Below are 26,002 nucleotides of genomic sequence, written 5' to 3'. Positions count from 1 at the left end.
TGTCAATATTCCCCGAAGTCAGAGGTTGAGACCCTCTTTGAGACCAAAGATCCAGGCGGGAGTGGAGTTCTCTTTAAAGTCACCAACAACCACGCCAAAATGTCCCTTTCCCCTGCCCCCCATTGCAAGTGTTTGATTCAAAGTCAAATGGAAATTGGTTTCAGCAGTTGAAAATTCCTAACATAAAAAAAGGAACGAAGCTCACTGCCAACTGACTGTGGCATAAATGAAATGCATGCTCTGAGAAACTCTGTTAACTATCAGTTCTTGATGAAGAGAGACAAGATTTGGCTGGGCAGAGGGGGCAGGGCATCCCGGCAGATTGATTTCTGCAGCCAGAAGCCCAACAGGCGCCCCCGTCTCCCTATGTGGCGTTTCACCTGGATGTGGGTCTTCTCTTTTACCACACGACCCCTTGTAGGTGGGGGGAGATGCAGTAAAATGCCCTCCCCACCCCCACCCCCCGTGTGTGTGTGTGTGTGTGTGTGTGTGTGTGTGTGTGGTTAGCACCCTTAGTTTTTGATCCATTTGCAATGTCTGATTCTCCATCTTAAAATGTGTCCATTCAGGGCTCCCTCTGGCCTTTTGGATAAGGGGCGGGTCATGTTTCCACCAAGAGCCATGTTTCAGGAGAACTAGTCCCTACCCTTCCTGCAGAGACTGGAATCTGAGCGCAATGGGTGGCCGGAGAGCTCGCATTCAGACAGCCCTGAGATGCGGGCCTGGGGCCCTACGCCCCATTGGCAGCTGGAGGCGTCGCTCTGGGGCCAAGGAACGCCTGGCCGGGTCAGGACGCGGGCAGAGGTGGGCGGTGGGGCAGCGAGAGAGGGCCGTGCCAGAGCAGCCCACTCCCGCACAGCCTAGGACTGGAGTTCCCAGGCCCAACCGCCTACCTGAGTGATCTGTTTTGCACATCTTTCCTCATTCCTCTTCTCTGCTGTCCCTACCTCCTCTACTTTTTTGCATGAACAGGGCCCAGGCCGGGATAACGGATGCAGAAAGATGGCCTTTTGGCCCGGAACGCACTCTCTCGCGTACGCATACACCCACCTCCCTACCATCCCCCCCCCACACACACACACTCACGCGCAATTCAACCCCCCCCCAGCCCAGCCGCAGCCAGTGCACTGGGCACACGCTCGGGATCCAGGCACCTTGCCAAGAGCTCGCGAGCACCCTGCGTGGCACACTGGTTGGAGTTCCTGCACGAAGTGGCGGGGGTGGAGTGAGGAGGGAGGGGTGGGCGGCGGTGCACGCCGCCGACTGCTGGCGGTGAGCACAAGTTCAGTGCTCAACTTCCCGCTCTTAACGAGATCCGGGATCCCTTTGGAGAGGCCCTCGGGAGCTGGCGACAGGGCTGGGAGTGGCGTGGGTAAGCTGGCCGGCGCGGGGCGCGGGCGGCGGGGCACAAGGGCGCTACAAGAAGAGGGCGCGAGGGTGCCCGCGGCCAGCCGGGCGCTCCGAGAAGTCAGCGCGAGCAGCTGTGACTTCACCTATTAGCCCCGATGTCTTTCCGAGGAGCCTGGTGGAGTTAAACAGCCCACAATGGGCGCTCTGGGGCGCCTCCAGCCTGACCTCCACCCGGGTTTAATAGTTTCATAGGAACTTCATTAAATCAATTACTTAGTGAGCACATCATCATTTATTTGTAATTAGCAGCGAGGAGCGCGTTCTCTCCCCCAGCCCGCGGCCCGGGTCCCAGCGGGGTTGACTAGTTGTGCAAGCACTTTTGTTTGCTCGAGTGTTGACTCCCGGCATTATTCGGCCCGGGTAATCTTTACGTCTCAATCTAGTATTCAGGGGGCGAAAGGAAAACAAACAGGGCGCAGGCCGGAGGCCAGCCCTTTGGTCCCAGCCGTCCCAGAACTCGGCCCTCGCTGGGCGTGCAGGGCGCACCTCTGCGGCCCCGGCTCCTCCCGGGAGGAATAGGCGAGAGCGCCACCGGGGCAGAGGGGCAGGAGCCAGCCCGGGGGGTCCCGAAGGAAAGTGGCGAAGGAAGAGGCGATGAAGGAGAGAAAGGAGAAAACCAGGAGCAGGAGCTCTGGGCCTGCAAAACGAGCACAAAAGGGAAACATCCAGGCTCGCGCACGTGTGCGGGCGGCATTGGAGGGGGAATGCGCGTTGTGCGTGTGTGCAAGTGTATGTCCATGTGTGCATGTGTGTGTGCGCGCGCATGAAGTGCGTGAAATCACATCCATTTCAGCTGCCCAGGGCTGGGCGGAGAGAGGGGAGTGGGAGCAGGAGGTGCCGGCCTGGTGTGCGCGGAGGCAGCTCGCTGGGTGTCCGAGCTGCAAAAGTGCTTTAATTGGGGGGCTGCAGCCCCGGGCGCAGCTCCACTGCGGCCCACAAATTACGAGCGAGTGGTTAGCGAGGAGGGAGGAGTTGCTGAAAGCCGGGCCAGAACCTGCGCGTGCGGAGCGGCACGAGTAATGGCTCCGCAAGGAGTCGTGATTCCTTTCGAGTGTAATCATCTTTCCCCACACGCCGCAGCGCCGGCCAAATCTCGTTTACATCCAAGGAGTTGCGGCTAGCCGGGCCAGAAACGTGGGCGACACGCCCCTGCGTCCTTGCCCCGGCCCCGATTTCCGCTCCAAGCTGGAAGTCCTTCCAGCATAGGAAACGCTCAACTTCTGGGGCTATCCCAGCTCAGGAAATGGAGGAGGGCGGGGAGGCGAGGGGTCATTGATGACCCGGCCTGGGTTCCCTCAGGAGCAGGCGAGTGTGAACAACTGTGAGGTGAGGAAAGGCCGTGGGGAAAAACGCTCCTCCAGAGGGCTTCCAGAAGAAACAGTGGCTCCTGGGGATCCTTGAGGTCAGTCTCTTAGACTCCCTGGGGCTGTGAGCTTTTGAGGACCGGGTCCTGAATTTCTACCTTGGTTCTGACGGCCGGGCCTGGCTGATCGGGGTTAATACTTGCAGGCAGGGAATGTGTGAAGGCGGTGGTTGCCTTGTGGATTTTCTAACCAGTGGTTTCAGTACAGATCGAATCAGTGTCTGGAGTGTTTGTTCTCTGGTGGGACCGAAGAGGGTTCTGTGGCCCTGTGGTGGGACAGGGTCCGTCCTGGAGCGGGGGTGGGGAGGCAGAGGGCTGGGGTGTGGCCCCCAGGCCTCTCTGGACAGCCCCAGACCTGGAGGCCGCTGGCTATGGCTGTGTCTGGGCGTACACGTGCGCGAGGGCGGTTTTACTCCTGGGAGTGGGAGCTTAGCTTGCTGGGGAGCCTGTCGCGAGCTCTCCTGAGGCCCCCAGTCTGGGGAGCCAACACCGCCACAGTGCTTTGGGCTCTCAGGAGGGTGCCCTAAGCCTGCAGCTGTCTCACTCCCCCAGTCTTCTTGCTTCCACCTTTCCTCAGGTCTCACCATCAGACACCCATTCTGTTCCTCTCCCTAGCCTCCTTTTCTGCAAAGTTGACTCCCAGGTCATTTGGCCTCTACCCCAGGGTCCTAGGTATACTTTGCTTGCAGGACACAAGGATGAGAGAGGCAGGAGCAGCTAGGATCCTGTTTGAAAATAGGCTTTCTTGGCCTCGCGCGGTGGCTCACGCCTGTAATCCCAGCCCTTTGGGAAGCTGAGGCGGGAGGATCGCTTGAGGTCAGCACCAGCTTGGGCAACATGGTGAAACCCCATCTGTACAAACTATACAAAAATTAGCTGGGCCTGGTGGTGTGCGCCTGTCATTCCAGCTACTTGGGAGGCTGAGGCAGAAGAATCGTTTGAGCCAGGGAGGCGGAGGTTGCAGTGAGCGGAGATGGTGCCACTGCACTCCAGCCTGGGCGATAGGGCAAGACTCAGTCTAAAAAAAAACGGTTTCCCTTCAGCCCCCCTCCCCAGCATGGCAGAGCTCCCTGAGCTGCCCAGCTGCTGCTCACCCCGCCATGGTCTGAGAGTCTGGGTCAGCCTGAAAAACAGGAAATAGATCCGGTAAGGACTATCAACCAGCCGGTCAACAATCTGGGAGAAGCACCTTTTAAAATATAAAAAGTGGTTTGTAACTTTGCGTACTCCTGTTCCCCCATCCCCAGTGAGTCTGTGCTGAAGAAGTTACAATGGTCAGGCTTCAGGAAGAATTACCAGGAAAAGGAAATCTTAAAGCATAAAGCCAAATATGATTTTCTTAAAAATACCTGGGAGCCTAACATGATAAACACAAATACTCCTTTGAGTCTGTTGTGCACATTTCTGCTCCAGTGTACAGAATACTTGTGCATGTTAAATATATATTGATCAGACAGGTGCACACACACACACACACACACAATTATAGCATGTCTAAATCCCACCTTGGAAATTATCAGACCTAGCCAAATTTAGGACAGTGTTGAAGGAAGCAAGACTGAGAAAAGCTACAATGAAAATAAAATTGAAATATTCACCCATGACTTGTCTCTCTACTCCTCCCCTCTCTCCCACCTCCTACCCATTTAATAAAATAGCATCGTTTAGAGAAAGGAAGGCACGTCAGGAGACATTTTATGAGCTGGCAGAGAATTTGTTGAAGTGGTTGATTTAGGAAATCTGGATACTGACTGCGAAGTTTTCTTAGTGATATTCATATTATGCGTCTTTCTTCCCAATCCAAGTCCTAATAGCTTTTAAGTCGTTATCTGACTAGGTTCTGTTTATTAATCAGGCTCTGTTCTGATTCTGCCTTTATTGGGCTGCAGGCTCCTTGGCAGTCCCACCTGAGGTCCTCCTTGGATCAGTGGGAGCCCCGTGCTGTGTTCTTTGTGCCCTTTCAGGAGAACTCCCCATGCAGGGCGTATGGGACCCTTCCAGGGTCCTTGCCACTGGACTCATCAGTCTGAAAACTAACAGGATCATGCCCACAGACTGTCCTCCTCTCTCTGGGAGGGCTTGTCTTGTCACCAGTCATGAGTTTCATCCTCCTGACCTGGCGCAAAGAAGAATGTTTGGCACTCACATAAACACCCATGCAGCGGGAGCCTGGAGTTTGTAGCAGGCTGATTTCGGATAATGACATGCATGGGACATTTCAGGGAGGGCCCAGGGGAGCCTTGGAATGGGAGGAACTATGCCAATGCTTGTCCCCTTTAAGGGGCGAGGGCAAAGGTTTGACTGCTCTGGTCATTTCTTAAGTAAACTGACCCAAAAGAGCTCGCATTAGAACAAACTGTGGCCTAGGGCAAGAGTCTGTTGTGTTCCTGACAGAAACTTCTGGGTGAGTCCTGGCCGCTGCTGGGCCACCACTCTGTGTTCTCACAACCGGCAGCACTGCTGGTTCCCTGTTCATACCCGCGAGGGACAGAATCATGAGGTGATTCCAGGCGTCTCTTCTCAGGGAGAAAGAACACCTAGAGACACAGAGGCAAGTCCAGGAGAACCACTGCCCGTTAGCCAGCGCCACCCCTCCTTGGCCACTCCTCCTGCTATTTCTAGCCTTCAACACCCAGATCCTTTATATCCACTCCGTAAAGCAGAGGGCTGGAGTGGTCCAGAGACAGGAATGTGTCTTCCAATAACTTTAGTGTCTTTGGCCCCTGGCAAGATTGGAGTATTTATTTTTCTCCGGCTCCTCCAATTGGAGTGATGCCAGTTAAGAAGGAAGCAGAAGCTGGGTGTGGTGGCTTATGCCTGTAATCCCAGCACTTTGGGAGGCCAAGGCCGGCAGATCGCTTTTTGTCAGAATTTCAAGACCAGCCTGGGCAACATGGCGAAACCGCATCTCTGCTAAAAATACAAAAAAATTAGCTGGGTGTGGTGGCGCAAGCCTGTAGTCCCAGCTACTTGGGAGGCTGAGGCACGAGAATCATTTGAACTCAAGAAGCAGAGACTGCTGTGAGCCAAGATTGTGCCACTGCCCTCCAGCCTGGGTGACAGAACTAGATTTGATTTAAAAAAAAAAAAAAAAGCAGAGAAATTGCATAATGAAAAGTATAATATCCTGCTTGGCCCTTAAGTTTCTTTTGAGATTGGAATGAAGTTTTAATAGGAAGGTTTCCTTGGCCCCATGACTGTCTGTGGAACGGCAGACACAAAACTTCTTAGGCTCAGCTGAGTAACAGCCTCCCTGGGAGCTGGGTGCTCTGAGGCCCTAGAAGCAGAGCTGTGGGCCCTATTTTGGGGCACAGTAGAAGAGGACACAGGAAGTTGTAGAGAAGCCTAATATCCATTGCTCGCATGTTTTCCCCATCATTTAAAAAAAAAACTGTGGTAAGGCCAGGCATGGTGGCTTACACCTGTAATCCCAGCACATTTGGAGGCCGAGGCAGGCAGATCACTTGAAGCCAGGAGTTTGAGACCAGCTTGGCCAACACGGTGAAAACCAGTCTCTACTAAAAATACAAAAAATTAGCCGGGCGTGGTGGTCTGCGCCTGTAGTCCCAGCTACTTGGGAGGCTGAGGCACAAGAATCGCTTGAACCCAGGAGGTGCAGGTTGCAGTGAGCTGAGATTGTGCCACTGCATTCCAGCCTGGGCAACAGAGTGAGACTCTGTCTCAAAAAAGAAAAAAAATGTGGTAAAATGTATATAACATAAAATTTACCATTTCAATCATTTTTAAGAGATGGGGTCTCACTGTGTTGCCCAGGCTGGCCTCCAACTCCTAGGCTCAAGTGATCCTCCTGCCTCAGCCTCCTGAGTAGCTGGGACTGCAGGTGTGAGCCACCATACCTGGCTTCAACTATTTTTAAGCATACAATTCAGTGGTATCGAGTACATTCCCATTCCCATGCAGTCATCACACCATTCGTCTCTAGAATGTTTCAGTCTTCCCAAACTGAATCTTTGTATATGAAACAATAGTTCCTCATTTCTTCTCCCCTAGCTTCTGGCAATCTCCATTCAACTTTTTGTGTCTCTGAGTGTGACGACTCTAGGGATCTCATCTAAGTGGGATCATTCAGTACTTGTCCTTCTGTGCCTGGCTTATTTCACTCAGCGTAATGTCCTCAAGGTTCATCCCTGCTGTAGCATGCATTAGAACTTCATTCTTTGTTATGGCTGAGTAGTAGTCCACTGTGTGGATAGACCACATTTTGTAGATTCCTCCTGTTGTTGATGGACACAGGTTGTTTCCACCTTTTGGCTACTGTGAGTAGTGGTGCTGTGAACACTGGTGTGCTTACATGCTTTTATATGTACATGTGTACCTATATAATATACTTTTTATGAACCAATTTAAAACACTTTAAAGGGGAGCTCCAGCCATGGATTTAGACTATCAGCTTTCTCACTTGGCTGTGGCTTTCCGAGGTCAGCAAAGTGCAGCTAGAATTCAAGGGAGAGCCAAACCATTGTCTTCCAGTTTCATGGCCGTCCCATCTTTGTGTGTGTGTGTGTGTGTGTGTGTGTGTGTGTGTGTGTGTGTTCAGACCTACCCAGTGCTCCTGCTTCAGAGGAACTATTAACACATTGATATTATCAATAGCAGGCAGTGCCTGAGCCATTAGGGATTTATGAAAACATCTGAAGCAAGTCGTTTCAAAGCACTGATTTGTTTTATAGTCAGTATTACATTTTATGACAGGCTCTTTTGCCAGCAAAATGAGCGCATAAGCATCATACACAGCTCAGGAGACGGAAACCGGTGCCCTGGGCTGCCCTGCAAATTTGTGCTCCAGATCCCTTGGGAAGCTTCTGCAATTCACGGACAACTACTGACCCTTTGCTGAAGGGTTGACCCCGAACTAGATAGGGTGTATGCCCACCCTTACATTTGTGGCAGTAGAAAAGCGACATCCACCCCCTTTCCCTTTTCTGTCATTTTTCTCAAACCGAGAACACAATAAGAACACCAGTCAGTACCCAGCAGACCAAGGTCAAACATTTCCTGGCCACTTCTGCTGCTTTTTTTTTTCTGATTTTTTTTCTTTTTCCCTGATTTTCCGGAGTTTCATGGGGGCAAATTCCCGAGTTTTGGATAAAGTAGTCTCAACCCTCCTGGGAACGGTGGCGCCTAAGCAAAGGGACAGACAGGCCACTTGGGGAAGGTGGATGTATGATTCCCAGCAACCCAGTGACTGTCCTTCTCATTCAAACATCCCCCCACTCCCCAACCATAAGAGCAGGGAGAGGGACCACTGTGCTGTACAGGGTTTGTCAGGTCTGGGATTAGGGGGGGAGGCAGCGCTCTTCCCTGGGATGGGAGATAGTTCCTTCTCAGTGTTCCCAGGGAGCAGGGTTTGTCATATTTTACAGCAGCTGTTTCACATTCCCCTACCTAGTTATTAGACACGAAAGGGAGTAAATTAAAATAGCAAAGTAAAAGGAAATAAAAGGCGTCTTTTCTTTCTGTAAAGAGACAACACCTAATTAAGGAATATTTGAATCCCACAAAAATGCAGACTCTCACGGGTGACATAAAACTTCTCCTTTTAAACCAGGAACAAACCCCAGAAAATTAGGGACAGGCCCAAGAGGTAGTCCTTTAAAACAAAATGCTCCTGCCTCTGGAGACTTTTGACTTTTTTTTCCCTTCCTTTTTTCCTCTTCTACAGTCCTGGGGGAGTATTAAACTCAAACGACTCCTTTGAGTTCAAGTTATCTGGGCTGTAGCCAGCCAAGCATACAGCCAGCCTCCTCCCCTCCTGCCATCAGCAGCGCTTGCTACAGCCCACAGCCTTGTTTTCTTCTCTCCCAGCCTCCTCCCCTCCCCAGCAGGAGCTTTTCAGCCCCCACTCACCACTGCACCACAGTTTATTTCTTTTGTCCTCTCTGGACTCTACTTTTTTCCTAACACTTTCCCTAGCTCAGGCTAGTTCTCACCCACTCTGTCTTCCACTTTCTTCACCCCACAGAGCTGAGACACTGGGGCCTTCTTTCTTTTTCTCCTGGGCTCTTAATCGTGTTCTTGACCAGAAGATAGCAGAAGCTTTGGCCTTCTTCAGCTTGATTCCACCCTGGGTTCCAAATTCAGTCCTTCCCAGCCCTAGCTCTGCCCTTCCTCCCCTGGGTGTGGTCTCCTTATACACCAAAGGCTGCTTTGAGTGTTGGCGCTCAGCCATTGTTGACCTTGACCTTTATACGGGAACGCTCTCCTGGGGCACCTGCGAGGAGTAAAACTTTTAAGTGTACAATTCACTGGTGTCGAGTACATTCACATTCCTGTGCAGTCATCACATCATCTGTCTCCACAACGTTTTCTTCTTCCCAAACAGAATCTTTTTACCCATGAAACGATAGTTCCTCGTTTCTTCTCCCCTAGCCCCTGGCAATCTCCATTCAACTTTCTGTCTCTCTGAATGTGACTACTCTAGGGATCTCATCTAAGTGGGATTATATAGTGTTTGTTCCTTTGTGTCTGGCTTATTTCACTCAGCATAATGTCCTCAAGGTTCATCCATGCTGTCGTATGCATCAGAACTTCATTCCTTGTTATGGCTGAGTAATATTCCACTGTGTGGATAATGAATCAATACATGTAAGGGGCGTGAAAGCCCATGGAGGTGAGAGGGGCTGACTTCTCAGGCAAGACATGGGCCTCCTACCTCATTTCTTCGGGGACCACACAATAGTTAGGACAGTGCTTTTTCTGTGAAAGTTGCTCGGTTCATTCAGAATCCCTTTAATTGTTGTTTCTAGGAGAGTATCATTCTTCTGCTTAGTTTTATAATTGGGAGGAAAGAAAGGAAAGCTGGGATGAGGCTAAGAAAATATGGAATGTCATACCTTGAAATAGCCACAAATTAAATAAATTCTTAGTGACAGCTCACCCCAATTTTGCCTCTCTGGGATTTTTTGTTCTTGGCTTTTGATGGCTTGAAAGTCCTGCAGAATTTTTCCCAACATCACAATGCGGAGGATGGAGCCAGGGTTTCCAGATTCCTGCTTATTAGACTAAACAGTGAAAGGAAATCATTTTTTCCATTCAATGAGTGAGGACAGGCTATTTTGTTGGCATTTCCTTTTGGGGATGGACCCTGCCTCTGGCTCTGCCTTTTTTACTTTTTTTTGTTTTTGTTTTTGAGCCAAAGTCTTGCTCTGTCTCCCAGGCTGAAGTGCAGTGGCGTGCTCATGGCTCACTGTAGCCTTGACCTCCCGGGCTCAAGCGGTCCTCCTGCCTCAGCCTCCCAAGTAGCTGGGACCACAGGTGCACACCACCGTGTCTAATTTTTAAAATTGTTTTTGTAAAGACGATGTCTCACTATGTTGCCTAGGCAAAGGTCTGTTCTTCCCTGACATGCTGCAGAAACAGATGTGTGGCTGGCTCTGCCCAGGGCCAGGACCCAGCCCTCAGCCACACTCCTATCTTCTCTTCTCTGAAACGTGTAGGTAAAAAATAAGTTTCAAACTTCTCTAATTCCTTTCATCTATATTAAAAGGCATATCATATTTCTGAGTAAAGCCTTGGGTGGGATTTTTAGAAAAATGATCATAGTAATAATAATAATAATATGTTACATCGATGTTAGACCGACCTAACACTTTAAGGGGGGGCTTTCCTCTGCCTTATAGGATGTTTAGCAGTATCCCTGGCCCCTAGTGACTACATGCTAGCAACAGCTTCCTCCCTTCCAAACTGTGACAGTCAAAAATGTCTCCAGGCTGGGCATGGTGGCTCATGCCTGTAATTCCTTGGGAAGCCGAGGTGGGAGGATGGCTTCAGCCTGGTAGTTTGAGACCAGCCTGGGCAACATTACAAGATCCCATCTCTACAAAAAAAAATAGTCTCAGCTCCTTGGGAGGCTGAGGCAGGAGGATGGCTTGAGCTCAGGAGGTAGAGGCTGCAGTGAGCTGTGATCACGCCACTACACACTAGCCTGGATGGCAGAATGAGATTCTGTCTCAAAAAAAAAAGAAAAGAAAAGAAAAGAAAAGAGAAAACATTTCTCCAGACATTGCCAGATGCCCTCTGTGAGGCAAAATCATCTCTGATTGAAAACCACTGAGTAAGGGGGCCAGAGGGATGGCCCATGTGGCCAGACCACAGGGAACAGGAGTGTGGTTCAAGATGAGGCTGAGAGATGGAGGCTGGACTGTGACCATATTGTGAGTTGAGATGTTATTTTAGGGCCAGGGAAAGCCACTAGAGGGGTTTAAGCTGGGGCATAAAATAATGTTATTTAATATTTGGAGGAGGGGTCTGGCTGTTGTGTGGGATGAAATTCGGGGCCGGATGTCCTGGGAGCAAGCCATTGCAGTGGTCCAGATGATGGGGGAATGGGGACTGAGAACAGCGCACAGGTCTGGGCCATGTTTTAGATGAGCAGGTGGCAGCGCTTGCTGAATACACAGGGAGAGGTGCGGTGGAGAAGGATGAAGGAAAGGACCCTGACCTGACTCCAGCACCTGGTGGCAGGAGCCATGCCATGAGTAGGGGCAGGAGCCAATTTGGGACAGAAAGTTATTTATTTATGTGGAGGTGCCAGTTAGATGGGAGGATATAAAATTCTGGAGACCAGGAAGAGGTGAGGGCTGGAGGTGTAGGTCTGGAAGCTTTAGGGCATATTGGTTTTTATTGATATTTAAAACCATGAGTATTTAAACTCACATTACCTAGGGATATTGTGTGAGCCCACAAGAGAAGAAGCCCAGCAGAGTGTCCTGGAGGCATTTTAGCAGGAAGTGGAAGGACCAGAGAAAGATCCAGAGGAGCTGTCTGTGAGGCAGGAGATAAACTAGGGAAGGATGAGGTCATGGAAGTAAAAAATGTATCTGGAAGGCTGAGAGCTTCCTTGATGGGGGCCACAGAGTTTTCCAATGACACTGCTATGCATGGTTTGTGGACAGGTGAGGGTGGAAGGCTGATTGGGTGGGTGGGTGAAGCCAGGGACAGTAAAACCTGGACACTGTCCCAGAGGGCTGGGAAGGGGCAGAGCCCAAGTGGGAGACTGTGGGGAAGCAGGTTGCAGGAGTTTTTTACAGGCAAGAGATGTGGGGCGTGTTTGTATGCTGGCCCTGGTCCGAGTGGCCTCCAAGGGGCAGGGGGAGGCAGAGAGAGATGAAGAGGTTGACAGTGCTGGAGCAAAAGAGAACCGCGTGGGAATCAAGTCCTTGAGCACGGTGGGATCAGAGCCCAAGTCAAGGGGCTAGGGTTAAAGACTTTTTGTGTGTGTGTGGTAAAATATATATAACATGAAATTTTCATTTTGACTCTTTTTAAGTGTACACAATAGTGGCATTAATTGCATTCACAATATAGTACGACCATATTGTGCTAGTTCCAACATTTTTTCATCACCCCAAACCCAAATACTCTGTAACTAGTAAGCAGCTGTCCCCCTACCCCCTACTCCCACCACCTTGAAGGCCGGGTTTTTTTGTTTTTTGTTTTTTTGAGACAGGGTCTTGCTCTGTTCCCCAAGCTGGAGCACAGTGGCACAATCATAGCTCACTATAGCTCAGACTCCTAGGCTCAAGTGATCCTTCCACCTTGGCCTCCCACAGTGTTGGGATTATAGGTGTGAGCCACTGTGCCCGGCCTCAACGGGCTGGTTTTTTTTTTTTTAATAAGAGCAGGACATTTCATCCCGAATAGCAAGAGGGAGGGATAGACCAAGGCTGGAGGTAAGGGTGGGCTTGTAGCTTTGTGGATGGGAAGATGAGGGGGCTTCTGTGGGATTGCTCCAATGTTCTCACTGAAGGGTTGGGGGAAGAAAGAGATAAGGGTGTAGGAGGGAGACAGGAGAAAGGGTAAAATAGTCATCTGGAGAGTGGGAAAGTGAAAAAACTGAGGAAATATGTTAGTATTGATGGCCAGGGTCGATGGTCCACTTCTTATTTATATACCAGAATTTAAAATGAGACCAGCCAACAATGTTGAGTGTCTTTTTTTTATTTTTATTTTATTTTATTTTATTTGTTTATTTTGAGACGGAGTCTTGCCCTGTTGCCCAGGCTGGAGTGCAATGGCATGATCTCAGCTCACTTCAACCTCCGCCTCCAGGGTTCAAGCGATTCTCCTGCCCCAGCCTCCCAAGTAGCTGGGATTACAGGTGTGCGCCACCATGTCCAGCTAAGTTTTTGTATCTTTAGTAGAGATGGGGTTTCACCATGTTGGCCAGGCTGGTTTCGAACTCCTGACTTCGTGATCCACTGGCCTTGGCCTCCCAAAGTGCTGGGATTACAGGCATGAGCCACCGCGCCCAGCAAGTGTCTTTTTAAAAACTGTTTACAAATTGTGGTGAAATATACATAACATAAAATTTACCTTGTTTTTTTTTCTTGAGACGGAGTCTCGCCCTGTCACCCAGAGGTTGGAGGGCAGTGGCTTGATCTTGGCTCACTGCAACCTCTGCCTCCTGGTTTCAAGAGATTCTCCTGCCTCAGCCTCCTGAGTAGCTGAGATAACAGGGGTGTGCCACCACACTCGGCTAATTTTTGTATTTTTTTGTACAGACAGGTTTCACTATGTTGGCCAGGCTGGTCTCGAACTCCCGACCTCAGCTGATCCACCTGCCTCGGCCTCCCAAAGTGCTGGGATTACAGGTGTGAGCCACCGTGACTGGCCCTGAACCATTTTCAAACATACAGTTCAGTGGCATCAAGTACATTCTCATTTTTGTGCCACCATCACCACCACCACCATCCAGCTCCAGAACTTGTCCATCTTCCCAAACCAAAACTCTGTCTTCCTTAGACAATAGCATCAATTCTCCCTCCCGCAGCCCCTTGCAGCCACAGGTTGTTTTTCCCACCAGTGTTCAGGTGCAGACACGGAGTGGGTGATGGCTGAGTTACACAGGGTTGTCGAGGGAGGGGGCAGCAAGGGCGTTACGGGTGGTTGTGAGGTAGTGATTACAAGGGTGGATCATGGAACTCGGGCTCTGTAAGCAGGTGGAGGCAGGAAGAGGTGTGCAATGGTGTCTTTGGAGTCCAAAAAAATGTTGATATCTTTGTTCCTTTCCTTTCTCATGGTGCTGTAGATGGCAGGAGTCAAAACTCATTTTTTATTTATTCATTAATATAGTTTCCAATTGCTCTGACATCTCTGAAGAATGTTCTACAGAAGGACCCAAAACGGCCACTTGAGTCACCGGCATGGCTTCCTCCTACTACATGCCGTAGACCTGGGAAAACGTTATGGGTCCCTAGGATACCCACATACTCTGCACCTAATTAGGTAAGAAAAGAGGCATATGGTGTTTTATATGGGGAAAGAGGTACATTTTCTATGAATAGCATAACTATGCGAACAGACAGGCTGACAGATGATTTCACTTTATCTCATCACACAATATGGGCATCCTCACTGTGTGAAAACCCCCAAAGCTTCAGAAACTTGCTAACGTCCTCCTTGCTTTCTGCATCTCAGTTCTTGCCTTTCTCTGCAGAACTGAAGTGGAGATGGGAAGCCTTCTCTCAACCGCTGTGAGCTCTCCACCCGGAAATGTCCTCTGGTGATTTTCATAGTCCCAAGCTGGTTTCTGCCTTATTGATGGAGTCATCTCTTCTTTATAGTACACTGCTTATTCTTTCTGGGGATTGTGTTTCCTGGTTTTGTCTACACATATATGTATATTCTTGGCCTATAAGTTCTGTTTCTGAAAGATGCACTTGCACTGTGTTACAGCCACACCTTTGAGAGAAATGCTGGTGGGGCTGGGTTTTGCAGTGCAGATGCCCTTCATGAGGATAGAACAAGTTGCAGGGAATTTATTTTTATTTTAATAATGGAAGAAGCTGGCCTGGCGCGGTGGCTCATGCCTGTAATTCCAGCACTTTGGGAAGCCGAGGAGAGCGGATCACCTGAGGTCAGGACTTCGAGACAAGCCTGGCCAACATGGCGAAACCCCGTCTCTACTAAAAATACAAAAATTAGCTGGGCATGGTGGTGGGCACCTGTAATTCCAGCTACTTGGGAGGCTGAGGCTGGAGAATCACTTGAACCTGGGAGGCAGGGTTGCAGTGAGCAGAAATCACACCATTGTACTCCAGCCTGGACAACAAGAGTGAAACTCCATCTCAAAAAAAAAAAAAAAAAAAAAAAAAAGGAAGAAGCTGAGGTGGATCACATCTTGGATTTACCAATTGATAGATAAGCCTAATATCACAAAGAGTTACTTCAGAAGACACAGGAGGTCATCAAGATGGAGATTTTTTTTTTTTTTTTTTTTTGAGACAGAGTCCCGCTCTGTCACCCAGGCTGGAGTGCAGTGGCATGATCTTGGTTCACTGCAATCTCCGCCTCCCGGGCTCATGCCATTCTCCTGCCTCAGCCTCCTGAGTGGCTGGGACTACAGGCGCCCGCCACTGTGCCCGGCTAATTTTTTGTATGTTTAGTAGAGATAGGGTTTCACCATGTTAGCCACGAAGGTCTTGATCTCCTGACCTTGTGATCCGCCCACCTCGGCCTCCCAAAGTGCTGGGATTACAGGTGTGAGCCATCGCGCCCAGCAAGATGGAGATTTTTTTTAATGTTTTTTTTTTTCTTTTCTTTTTCCCTCCTGGACTCAAGTGATCCCCCCGCCTCAGCCCCCAAAATTTCTGGGATTACAGGCATTAGACACCGTGCCTGGCCTCTTAAATATTAATAGTTAGTGACCCCTCAGTACTACCTTGAATTGTATATCAGCAATGCAGAACCTTCTGCCGTCATGATGATGTTCTATAAAGCACTGTCCAATATGGCAACCACAAGAATCCTCGCCCACTGAACTCTTGAAATGTAGCTAGTGCCACTGAGGCACTGGATTTTAAATTTTATTTAACTTGAATTTAAACGGTCACACGTGGCTAGTGGCTACCATACTGGACAGCTCAGCTTGCAGTAGGAAGTACCAACTCACTAATGAGCTACAGGCTTTCCAATTAATATTCTCTAATTTAAACATTGTTAGCACTGTTTAACAAGTTTAATTTGCTGGGCACGGTGGCTCACACCTGTAATCCCAGCACTTTGGGAGGCCGAGACTGGCGGATCACGAGGTCAGGAGATCGAGACCATTCTGGTTAACACGGTGAAACCCCGTCTCTACTAAAAATACAAAAAATTAGCTGGGTATGGTGGCAGGCGCCTGTAGTCCCAGCTACTCGGGAGGCTAAGGCAGGAGAATGGCGTGAACCTGGGAGGCAGAGCTTGCAGTGAGCCGAGATTGCGCCACTGCACTGTATCCAGCCTGGGCGACAGAGCGAGACTCTGTCTCAAAAAAAAAAAAAAAGTTTAATTCAATTAAACTTACTCAATATTTAAATTATTATATTGCCTTTGGCTGTACGTAATAGGCAGCTGAATAACCAGGGCTGTACGGGTGAGGGGTTTGTATTCCTCCCCTGGCGAGAAGCTTAGTGGCAGTTAGTGGAGGGCTGAGCCGGTGGGCTGGCGAGGCCTTGGGGAGCTCTTCTGGTTTCCAGCTCTGGTATTCATGGGAGTGGCTTGCAGCCTGATAGTTGTGAGATGGCTGCTGTACTTTCCAGCATCAACTTCCGGCAGGAAGGCAGGAAGAAAGGAGATGGAAAAAGAGCAAAGGGAAAACAAAAGGCTTCCCAAAGGCAAATGGTACAATTCCATGGCAGAGAATTTGGCAACATATAGTCCAGTCATATTTTATCATCACCCTTCAACCTGGCAATCCCACTTCTAGAAATCTATCCCCAGTGGTATCAGATAGGCATAAATACAAACTGGCTCATGCACAAAATTCTTCACTGTGGCATTATTTATGATCGTAAGACACTGGGAGTAACCCAAGTATTCGTCAACAAAGGACTGTTTGCATCATCTATAATATAGCTGCACAGTCAGATACTGTGCAGCAAGGCCAGGTGCGTGGCTCATGCCTGTAATCCCAGTGCCTGGGGAGGCTGAGGCTGGAGGATTGCTTGAGCCCAGGAGTTCTTCGAGACCAGCCAGAGGAACACGGTGGGACTATGAACGGGCGAAGAGTGAGACCCTGTCTCTAAAAACTAAAAAACCCCAAATACCATGCAGTAAAAAAGAAATGAGGAGCACTGTGCATACAGGTATGGAGTGATCTCCAAGAGTCAAGAATATTAAGTAATAAAGAACAAGAACAACATGTAGAGATCTAGAGTATATAGCTGTACTGATAGGCAGCCTCATAGGTAAGAAAAGAAGGAAGGAAATAGACACACACAAATTTGGTTGTATTTGCAAGGGAAACAAGCAGACAAAAAAGCAAACATTTGCCTTTAAGTGAAGCTGGAAGAGGAGGGAGACAGGTAGAAGGGATGGGGGGTGGGAAACGAGACAACTGTGCACGTACCTCCTTTCATACTTGGGAGTTTGAAATGTATGCTTTCCTATTCAAAAACTGAAATAAAAGGCAGGGTGCAGTGGCTCACACCTGTAATCCCAGCACTTTGGGAGGTGGGGCGGATTACTTAAGGCCAGAAGTTTGAGACCAGCCTGGTCAACATGGTGAAACCCCATCTGTACTAAAAATATGAAAAAAAAAAAATTAGCCGGTTGTAGTGACACATTCCTGTAGTCCCAGCTACTCAGGAGGCTGAGTTGGGAGAATGACTTGAATCTGGGAGGAGGAGGCTGCAGTGAGCCGAGATCACACCACTGCACTCCAGCCTGGACGAAAGAGTGATACTCAGTCTCAAACAAACAAACAAACCCTGAAATAAACATCGTTTTAAGAAAAGCAGCCTCACCTACACATTTTCTCTCTCGATTCCTTGGCTGGAATTGGGAGGCATGGCCAGGCCGAGTTGCAAGGGCAGCGGGAGGTGAGTGTTCTCCTGGGCAGACTTGGTCAGGATGGGGCAGCTGGGGAGGAAGGATTAGACACTGGGCTGGCTTCACGCGGGGTCTGCTGTGGCACCACTTGTCCTGAGGAGAAGGTGGCCAGGCCTGGGAGTGTTCCAGGGCTGCTTTAGGACTCAGGAGAGCTGGTGCTGATGCACCATTCACTGTGAGCAGGAGCTGTGCTCTGAGCACCACATGTCCTGCCTCCAAGAAACCAGCTGTTTTCATCGTCCTCTTTGTGTACAGTGGGAAACTGAATGGTCGGTCGGGAGATTTAGTAATTTGCCCTAGGCAGAGCACGGCAGAGGGCAGATGGAAGCCCTCAGTTGTCTGCTGCTGCGGCCCAGAGCTGAGCAGCCACAGGGCAACTGCCCTCTGTCTGCCGCTAGCCTAGCAAGTAATTCACCCCGACCTCACACGTTCTGTTGTAAAAAGTGATGGGAAAAACGATCGCATTTCAAGGTATTTAGCAATTCCACTTCTGGGTACATACTCACAAGACATGAAAGCTAGGACTCCAAGCTGGGGGCGGTGGCTTATGCCTGTAATCCTAGCACTTTGGGAGGCCGAGGTGGGAGGATTGCTTGAGTCTAGGAGTTCAAGACCAGCCTGGCAACATGGCGAGACCCCGTCTCTACTTAAAAAAAATTAGCTGGGGGCCGGGCGCAGTGGCTCATGCCTGGAATCCCAGCACTTTGGCAGGCCGAGGCGGGCAGATCACGAGGTCAGGAAATGGAGACCATCCTGGCTAACATGGTGAAACCCCGTCTCTACTAAAAATACAAAAAATTTAGCCGGGCGTGGTGGCGGGTGCCTGCAGTCCCAGCTACTAGGGAGGCTGAGGCAGGAGAATGACGTGAACCCGGGAGGTGGAGGCTGCAGTGAGCCGAGGTTGCGCCACTGTACTCCAGCCTGGGTGACAGGGTGAGACTCTGTCTCAAAAAAAAAAAAAAAAAAAAAAGGTGGGCATGGTGGTGTGCGTCTGTAGTCCCAGCTACACGTGAGGCTGAGGTGGGAGGATTGCTTGAGCCTGGGAGGTCAAGGCTGCAGTAAACTGTCATCGCACCACTGGACTTCAGCCTGGGTGACAGAATGAGACCCTGTCTCAAAAAAAAGAAAGCTGAGCCTCCAACAGATAGTTGCATACTCATGTTCGTTGCGGCACTATTCACAACAGCCAAGGACGGAAGCAACCCACGTGTCCATCAGTGGATGAACGGAGAAGCAAAATGAGGTCTATCCACATGCAACGGAGCATTACTATTCAGCCTTAGAAAGGATTCTGGTTCTGACACATGCTGCAACACGGGTGAACCCTGGGGCCATTATGCTAAGTGAAATAAGCCAGTCACAATAAAATGGATAAATACTGTATGATTCCACTTACATGAGGTACCTAGAGTAGACGACTTCATGGAAACAGAAAGTAGAATGGAGTTTCCAGGGTCTGAGGAATGCGGTGAGTGGGAAATGATTGTTTAATGGACTCAGAGTTTCAGTTTGGGGTGACAAAAAAGTTCTAGGGATGAATGGTGGTGATGGCCCTACAACATTGTGAATGTGCTTGATGCCACGGAAATGTACACCTGAAACGGTCAACATGGTAAGCTTATGTGGGGTGTATTTTACCACAGTTTAAAAAATGTGGTTGTCGAGAGCAGAATAATGTCTATACCAGGGCAAAAAATAATTTGCTCCCTTTCCCCCAGGGATATTTAGCACTGTCTAGAGACCTTTCTCTCGCTTAAAATTAATCATTTAAAAAATAGACTTTATTTATGGAGAGCAGTTTTAGGTTCACAGCAAAGTGAAGCAGAAGGTACAGAGAATTCCCATATACTTCCCTGCTTGGCCCCAAGCCCCTCCTACTATCAACATCCCCCACCAGAGTGGGGCATTTGTTACAACTGGTGAAGCTGCGCCGACACGTCGCTGTCACCCACAGAGCGCGGTTTACATTCAGGCTGACTCTCGGTGTTGTACTTTCTCTGGGTTTTGGCAGTTATATACATGTCCCATATGTCCACCAGTATAGCATCATTCAGAATAGTTTCAAAGCTCTAAAGATCCTCTGTGCTCTACCTATTCATCCCTCCTCCCCCCAACCCTTGGCAACCACTGATCTTTGTTTTTTGTTTTTTTTTTTTTCTGAGATAGGGTCTCACTCTGTCACCCAGGCTGGAGTGCAGTGGCACAACCATGGCTCACTGCAGCCTGGAACTCCTGGGCTTAAGTGATCCTCCCACTTCAGCCTCCTGAGTAGCTAAGTAGGTACAGGCACATGTCAACACATCTAGCTAATTCTTAAAAATTATTTTTTGTAAAGACAGGGTCTTGCCGTGTTGCCCAGGCTGGTCTTGAATTCCTGGGCTTAGGCAATGCTCCCACCTTGGCCTCCCAAAGTGCTGGGATTACAGGTGTAAGCCACTGAGCCTGGACAACTGCTAATCTTTTTTACTGTCTTCTGGAGACATTTTTGATTGTCACACCTGGGTGGAGGTGCTACTGGCATCTCTAGTGGGTGGAAGTACCTCCAGCAGGTAGAGGCCAGAGATGCTGTTGAGCATCCTACAGAGCACCCCTGACCCCAAACATCAACAGTGCTGAGGTTGGCCGGGCGCGTGGCTCATGCCTGTAATCCCAGCACTTTGGGAGGCCAAGGCAGGCAGATCACCTGAGGTCGGGAGTTTGAGACCAGCCTGGCCAACATGGAGGAACCCTACTAAAAATACAAAAATAGCCGGGCGTGGTGGCACATGCCTTTAATCCCGGCTACTCAGGAGGCTGAGGCAGAAGAATCGCTTGAACCCACGAGGCGGAGGTTGTGGTGAGCCGAGATTGCACCATTGCACTCTAGCCTGGGCGACAAGAGCGAAACTCCATCTCAAAACAAACAAACAAACAAACAACAGTGGTGAGGTTGAGAAGTCCTGATGCAGAGGCTAAGCAGGGATTTCTTTCATCAATGACTTTGTAGGATCCATAGTAGATTCTCAATGAATATTAGCTAAGTGAATGAATGAATGAATGACGTTTACAAGAGAAGCATTTGAATAACCCAGAAATCCTGCTTCTGAGTTGTAGCTTGTTTACATAACCCAAAGAAGAGCAAAGGGAAACAGTTTCTATTAGATTGGTGTCCTGTCGCTACCCAATGTAGTGAGATAGGCAGGTAAGGAGAGGGTATTTTGGCAAAGGGAAATACTGTAATTTTCTGTAATTACTGTGCATGGAAATGACATGTGATGTGTGTGATAGTTTGTGCAGATACATGGAGTGGCCCATTGGCATTAGGTATGAATTATGTGACTATTGTCAGACATCTGGGTATGTATTGTTTTCTCCATAAGACAGAGGAATCCATTCTAAGTATTTAGCACAAAAGCAACGCATCTTGGCACTTTTCTTTGTCTTATGAAGCATCCAAGAGGTTCAGAAATGCAGAACGTCAAGGGGCGGTGGGCTCCTAAACATCATTTGAAAGTGCATTTTTTTTGGCCAGGTGCGGTGGCTCACGCCTATAATCCCAGCATTTTGGGAGGCCAAGGCAGGTGGATCATGAGGTCAGGAGATCGAGACCATCCTGGCTAACACGGTGAAACCCTGTCTCTACTAAAAAAAATAAAAATAAAAATAATAAAGAAAGCTGGGCGTGGTGGCACATGCCTGTAGTCCCAGCTACTCAGGAAGCTGAGGCAGGAGAATGGCATGATCCCAGGAGGAGGAGCTTGCAGTGAGCCCAGATCGCCTCACTGCACTCCAGCCTGGGAGACAGTGAGACTCCATCTCAAAAAAAAAAAAAAAGGGTATTTTTTTTTTTTTGGTCCTCAGAGAGTTTTTAATACAGTGTATTGAAGAACTGTCAGGGAGATAACAGAAGTGAAGACTTTTGATATTTAGTTTGAAACAAAGCATAGAGACATGAGATTCAAATTGAATGATGGGAGGAATTTCAAAAGAGAAACTGGGCTACATTTCCTGGTTTTTACTCTCACGTATCAAAGCCCAGTGTAGATAATCGTACAGTCTGTTGTCTTGGTTATGTCAGGGAACATACGTTAACGCCCCAGTCTTTCAGAGACCCCATCACCTTTTGGTGTGTTTAGTGCCATTCTCAGGGCACTAAGATGTACTCAGATGTGGGCAATGATATTTTCTGGATCCTGAAGTTGGTCTGGGTGCTGGTATTCTGAACTTTCTTTTTTTTTGAATAGTAGAGATGGGGACCTCACTATGTTGCCCAAGCTGGTCTCAAACTTCTGGCCTCAAGTGATCCTCCTGCCTCGGCCTCCCAAAGTGCTGGGATTATAGGTGTGGGCCACCACGCCCAGCCCCAAACTGTCTTTGACGATATTGAGTCCTACTCAGACCTGTCTTTGGCATATGTGTTTCTAGCAAGCACAAGTAGCCCAAGTTCATGCCAACAGGAATAAGATTCCATCTCACCACAAGGAACTCACAGTTAGCTCAGCAAAGGAGGCTTGTACGCAGATGAACTGTGTGAGCCGCACAAAACCGTGCTCAGTTTCTAATATTTACAGAGCGCTCCAGAACAGTGAGGACAGAGCAACCCTGCTTGCGAGAAAGCTTCTGAGACCTGGTGACTTTTAGGAGGAGCCTTAAAGGATGAATAAAAGTGGTACTAGGCAGGAGTCAGAGGAATGTTCCAGGCAGAAGGAGCACTTGTGAAGATCAAGGGCTTGTCAATGAATGGGTCCTTATGTTTGAGCGCAGGGTGACAGGTGCACTGGGCTGAGGATTGGGAAGCTAATAGCAGGTAATGAGGCAGGATAAGTAAATTGGAGCTTACCTGTGAGGGGCACTTGGTGAAAACACAAAGCTAATGGTCAAGGTCCAGGGGGCGCTGTTCACAGCATAGTCAAAAATATGAATGGTGCCTTGGAGTTGCAGCATGCATAGCTGTGTGGCCGTACCCATTGGCTCCGCTGATGATTGTTGAGTGATTGCTACTGGAGAGTATACTGAGAGCCCTGTGTTTTTTATCTTTTCTTTTTCCTTTTTTAGCTGTAGGGTCTCACTCTGTAATCCAGGCTGGAGTGCACTGGTGTGATCATAACTCACTGCAGCCTTGAACTCCTGGGCTCAAGTGATCCTCCCACCTCACTCCTGAGTAGCTGTGACTACAGGTTCATGCCACCATGTATGGGTAATTTTTAAATTTTATCTTAAAAATTTATTTATGTAAATGAGGTGTCACCCTTTCATCCAGGCTGGAGTGCAGTGGCACAATCATAGCTCACTACAGCCTCTAATTTCTGGCCTCAAGCAACCCTCCTGCTTTAGCCTCCCAAAGTGCTGGGATGACAGGTGTGAGTCATTGTCCCCAGTCTTATTTTTTTCTTATTTAATTCTCACAACTATCCCATGAGGTAAGTTCTATTTTCATTCCCATTTTATAGATGAGGAAACTGAGGTGTACAAAGTGAGCTTGTGTGGCTCTGAAGTGCTGGCATTGGTGTTTTCATCTAGGCAGTTGCCTTTGGAGCCCAAGGCAGACTGCTCCCCAACGTTTGTCATCTGAGACACCCACAGAAGTGATGCTTTCTGACACCACAGGGAAATGACAAAGCTGCTCACACTCCAAGGGGCATGGGCCCAGGGACTCCAGTGTCCCAGGCTGCACCCTGGCCACCCCAATGGCTGGGGGGTACTCAGGGTCTTGGCAACCCGTGGCCCACTTCTACAGCATTCCAGGGCGGCAGGTGGATCTCAGCTCTGGGAATACATTTGAGGTCACTTTTCCAACCTGGTTGTATTGCAGTCAAACACTCAAAAGGGGGTAGAAAAATTCTGCCTACTTTAGCGTTCTGGAACATTGGCTGTCACTTTCGTGGTTTTGTAGGTTGAGGGACAAAATGATTTTGCACAAAGCCTGGGCTCTGGAGACAGACAAATCAGGTCTTCATCACATGACCTTGGACAAAGTATTTGCTCTCTGTGAGACTCAGTTTCTTCGTCATTTAATAACCGGGCACAGTGGCTCACACTTTTAATCCTAGCACTTTGGGAGGCTGAGGCGGGCGGATCACTTGAGGTCAGGAGTTTGAGACCAGCCTGGCCAACACGGAGAAACCCCGTCTCTACTAAAAATACAAAAATTAGCCAGGTGTTGTGGTGCGCACCTGTAATCCCAGCAACTCGGGAGGCTGAGGCAGGAGAATCACTTGAACCCAGGAGGCAGAGGTTTCAGTGAGCCGAGATTGCGCCACTGCACTCCAGCCTGGGCAACAGAGTGAAACTCAAAAAAAAAAAAAAGAAAGGCTATAATACGTAGCCACCTCCTGTATGAAATGTAGATATTCATGGAAAACAGCTGGTGCTGCCTGTAAGCCTTCAGTATATGCCATCCTCTTTCTCTCCTTCCTCTCCTCCTTTTGTCTCTGAACATTTCTGATCAGCGATTCTGTGCTACAGGGCAGTGGTTTTGGGAGAGCCAGGCAACAGCCATCTATTGGCAAAACCACTTTATTTATGAGGACATTGCTGGTGATAACACCCTTTCTTTAGAATTCCCTTTTTATTAAAGTACCCCTGAGTTTGCTGTGAAAACTGTCTGTGGAAGCAAACAAGCAAAATAGTCCCTGATACTGTTTGGCTCTGTGTCCCCACCCAAATCTCATCTGGAATTGTAATTCCCACATGTCGAGAGAGGGACCTGTAATCCCCACGTTTCAAGGGAGAAAGGTGATGTATCATGGGGGTGGTCTCCGCCATGCTGTTCTCATGATAGTGAGTGAGTTCTCACAAGATCTGATGGTTTTAAAAGTGGTAATTTTTTTTTACTGCATTCTCACTTCTCTCTCTCCTGCTGCCTTGTGAAGAAGGTGCCTGCTTCCCCTTGACCTTCTGCCATGATTGTAAGTTTCCTGAGGCCTCCCAGTCATGTCGAACTGAGTCAATGAAACCTCTTTCCTTTATAAATTACCCAGTCTCGAGTATTTCTTTATAACAGTATAAAAATAAACTAATACAGCCCCGAACAATTTCTACATCTTTCCACGCTTGTTCTCCTGTGGTCATCTTTTTTTTTTTTTTTTTTAGACAGGGTCTCACTCTGTCACCCAGGCTGTAATGCAGTGGTGTGATCTCGGCTTACTGCAGCCTCTGCCTCCCAGGCTCAAGTGATCCTCCTACCTCAGCCTCTGAGTAGCTGGCACTACAGGCATGCACCACCACGCCTGGTTAATTTTTGCGTATTTTTTTGTAGATATGGGGTTGCGCCATGTTGCCCAGACTGGTCTCCAACTCCTGAGCTCAGGTGATCTGCCCGCCTTGACATTCTGAATTGCTGGGATTACAGGTGTGAGCCACCATGCCTGGCCCATCTTATTGTTTTTTTAAATATTAACTTTTTTTTCTTTTTTGGCGATAGAGTCTCACTCCGTTGCCCAGGCTGGAGTGTAGTGGCATGATCTCAGCTCACTGCAGCTTTTACCTCCTGGGCTTAAGCGATCTTCCCACCTTAGCCTCCCGAGTACCTGGGACTACAGGTGCACACCACCATGTCCAGCTAATTTTTCTATTTTTTGTAGAGGCGGGGTTTTGCCATGTTGCCCAGTGAGCCAGGATCATGCCATTGCATTCTAGCCTGGGTGACAGAGCGAGACTGTTGTCTCAAAATAAATAAATAAAAATATTTATTTGTCAAATAAAGGTTGCATATATTCAAGGTTTACATTGTAACAATTTGATATATGTATACATTGTGTAATGATGACCACAACCAAATGAATGAACACATCCATCGCCACTCATGCTGTACATTAGAGCCTCAGAACTTACTCAGCAACTTCTGTAACTGAAAGTTTGTACCCTTTGACCAACGTTTCCCTATGGCCTATCCCCTCGCAACCACTGTTCTACTCTTTGCTTCCATGAGTTCAGCTTCTTTAGCTCCCATATGTGAGTAAGATCATACAGTCGTTGTCTGTGTCTGACTTGTTTCACTTAACATAATGTCCTCCAAGTTGTTGCAAATGGCAGGATCTCCTCTTTATGGCTGAACTCTGTGTCTTTTAAAAAAAATTAGTATTCAGGCTGGGCCTGGTGGCTCGCGCCTGTAATCCCAGCACTTTGGGAGGCTGAGGTGGGTGGATCACTTGAGAGGTCAGGAGTTCGAGACCAGCCTGGCCAACATGGCAAAACCCTGTCCCTACAAAAAAATACGAAAATTAGCCAGGCTTGGTGGTAGGTGACTGTAATCCTAGCTACCTGGGAGGCTGGGGCAGGAGAATCGCTTGACCCCGGGAGGCAGAGGCTGCAGTGAGTGGAGATCACACCACTGCACTCCAGTGTGGGCGACAGAGAGAGAATCTGTCTCAAAAAAAAAAATAGTATTCAGGGGAGATGAAGATTGATAATACTACT

At 48.8% G+C, this 26,002-nt stretch overlaps 1 long non-coding RNA gene across 1 annotated transcript; it reads left to right on the top strand.

Annotated features, from left to right (window-relative positions):
- The first annotated feature begins 1,282 nt into the window (after positions 1-1,282).
- LOC115930436 (uncharacterized) lies at positions 1,283-14,875 on the top strand. Its single transcript, XR_008670931.2, has 3 exons — positions 1,283-1,372; positions 13,868-14,020; positions 14,232-14,875. It is a non-coding gene; the product is annotated as an uncharacterized lncRNA (long non-coding RNA).
- The last annotated feature ends 11,127 nt before the right edge of the window (positions 14,876-26,002 follow it).

This window comes from Gorilla gorilla, chromosome 14, assembly GCF_029281585.2.
Source record: "Gorilla gorilla gorilla isolate KB3781 chromosome 14, NHGRI_mGorGor1-v2.1_pri, whole genome shotgun sequence".
Classification (NCBI taxonomy): Eukaryota; Metazoa; Chordata; class Mammalia; order Primates; family Hominidae; genus Gorilla; species Gorilla gorilla.
This window is presented reverse-complemented; position numbering and strand designations above follow the sequence as displayed.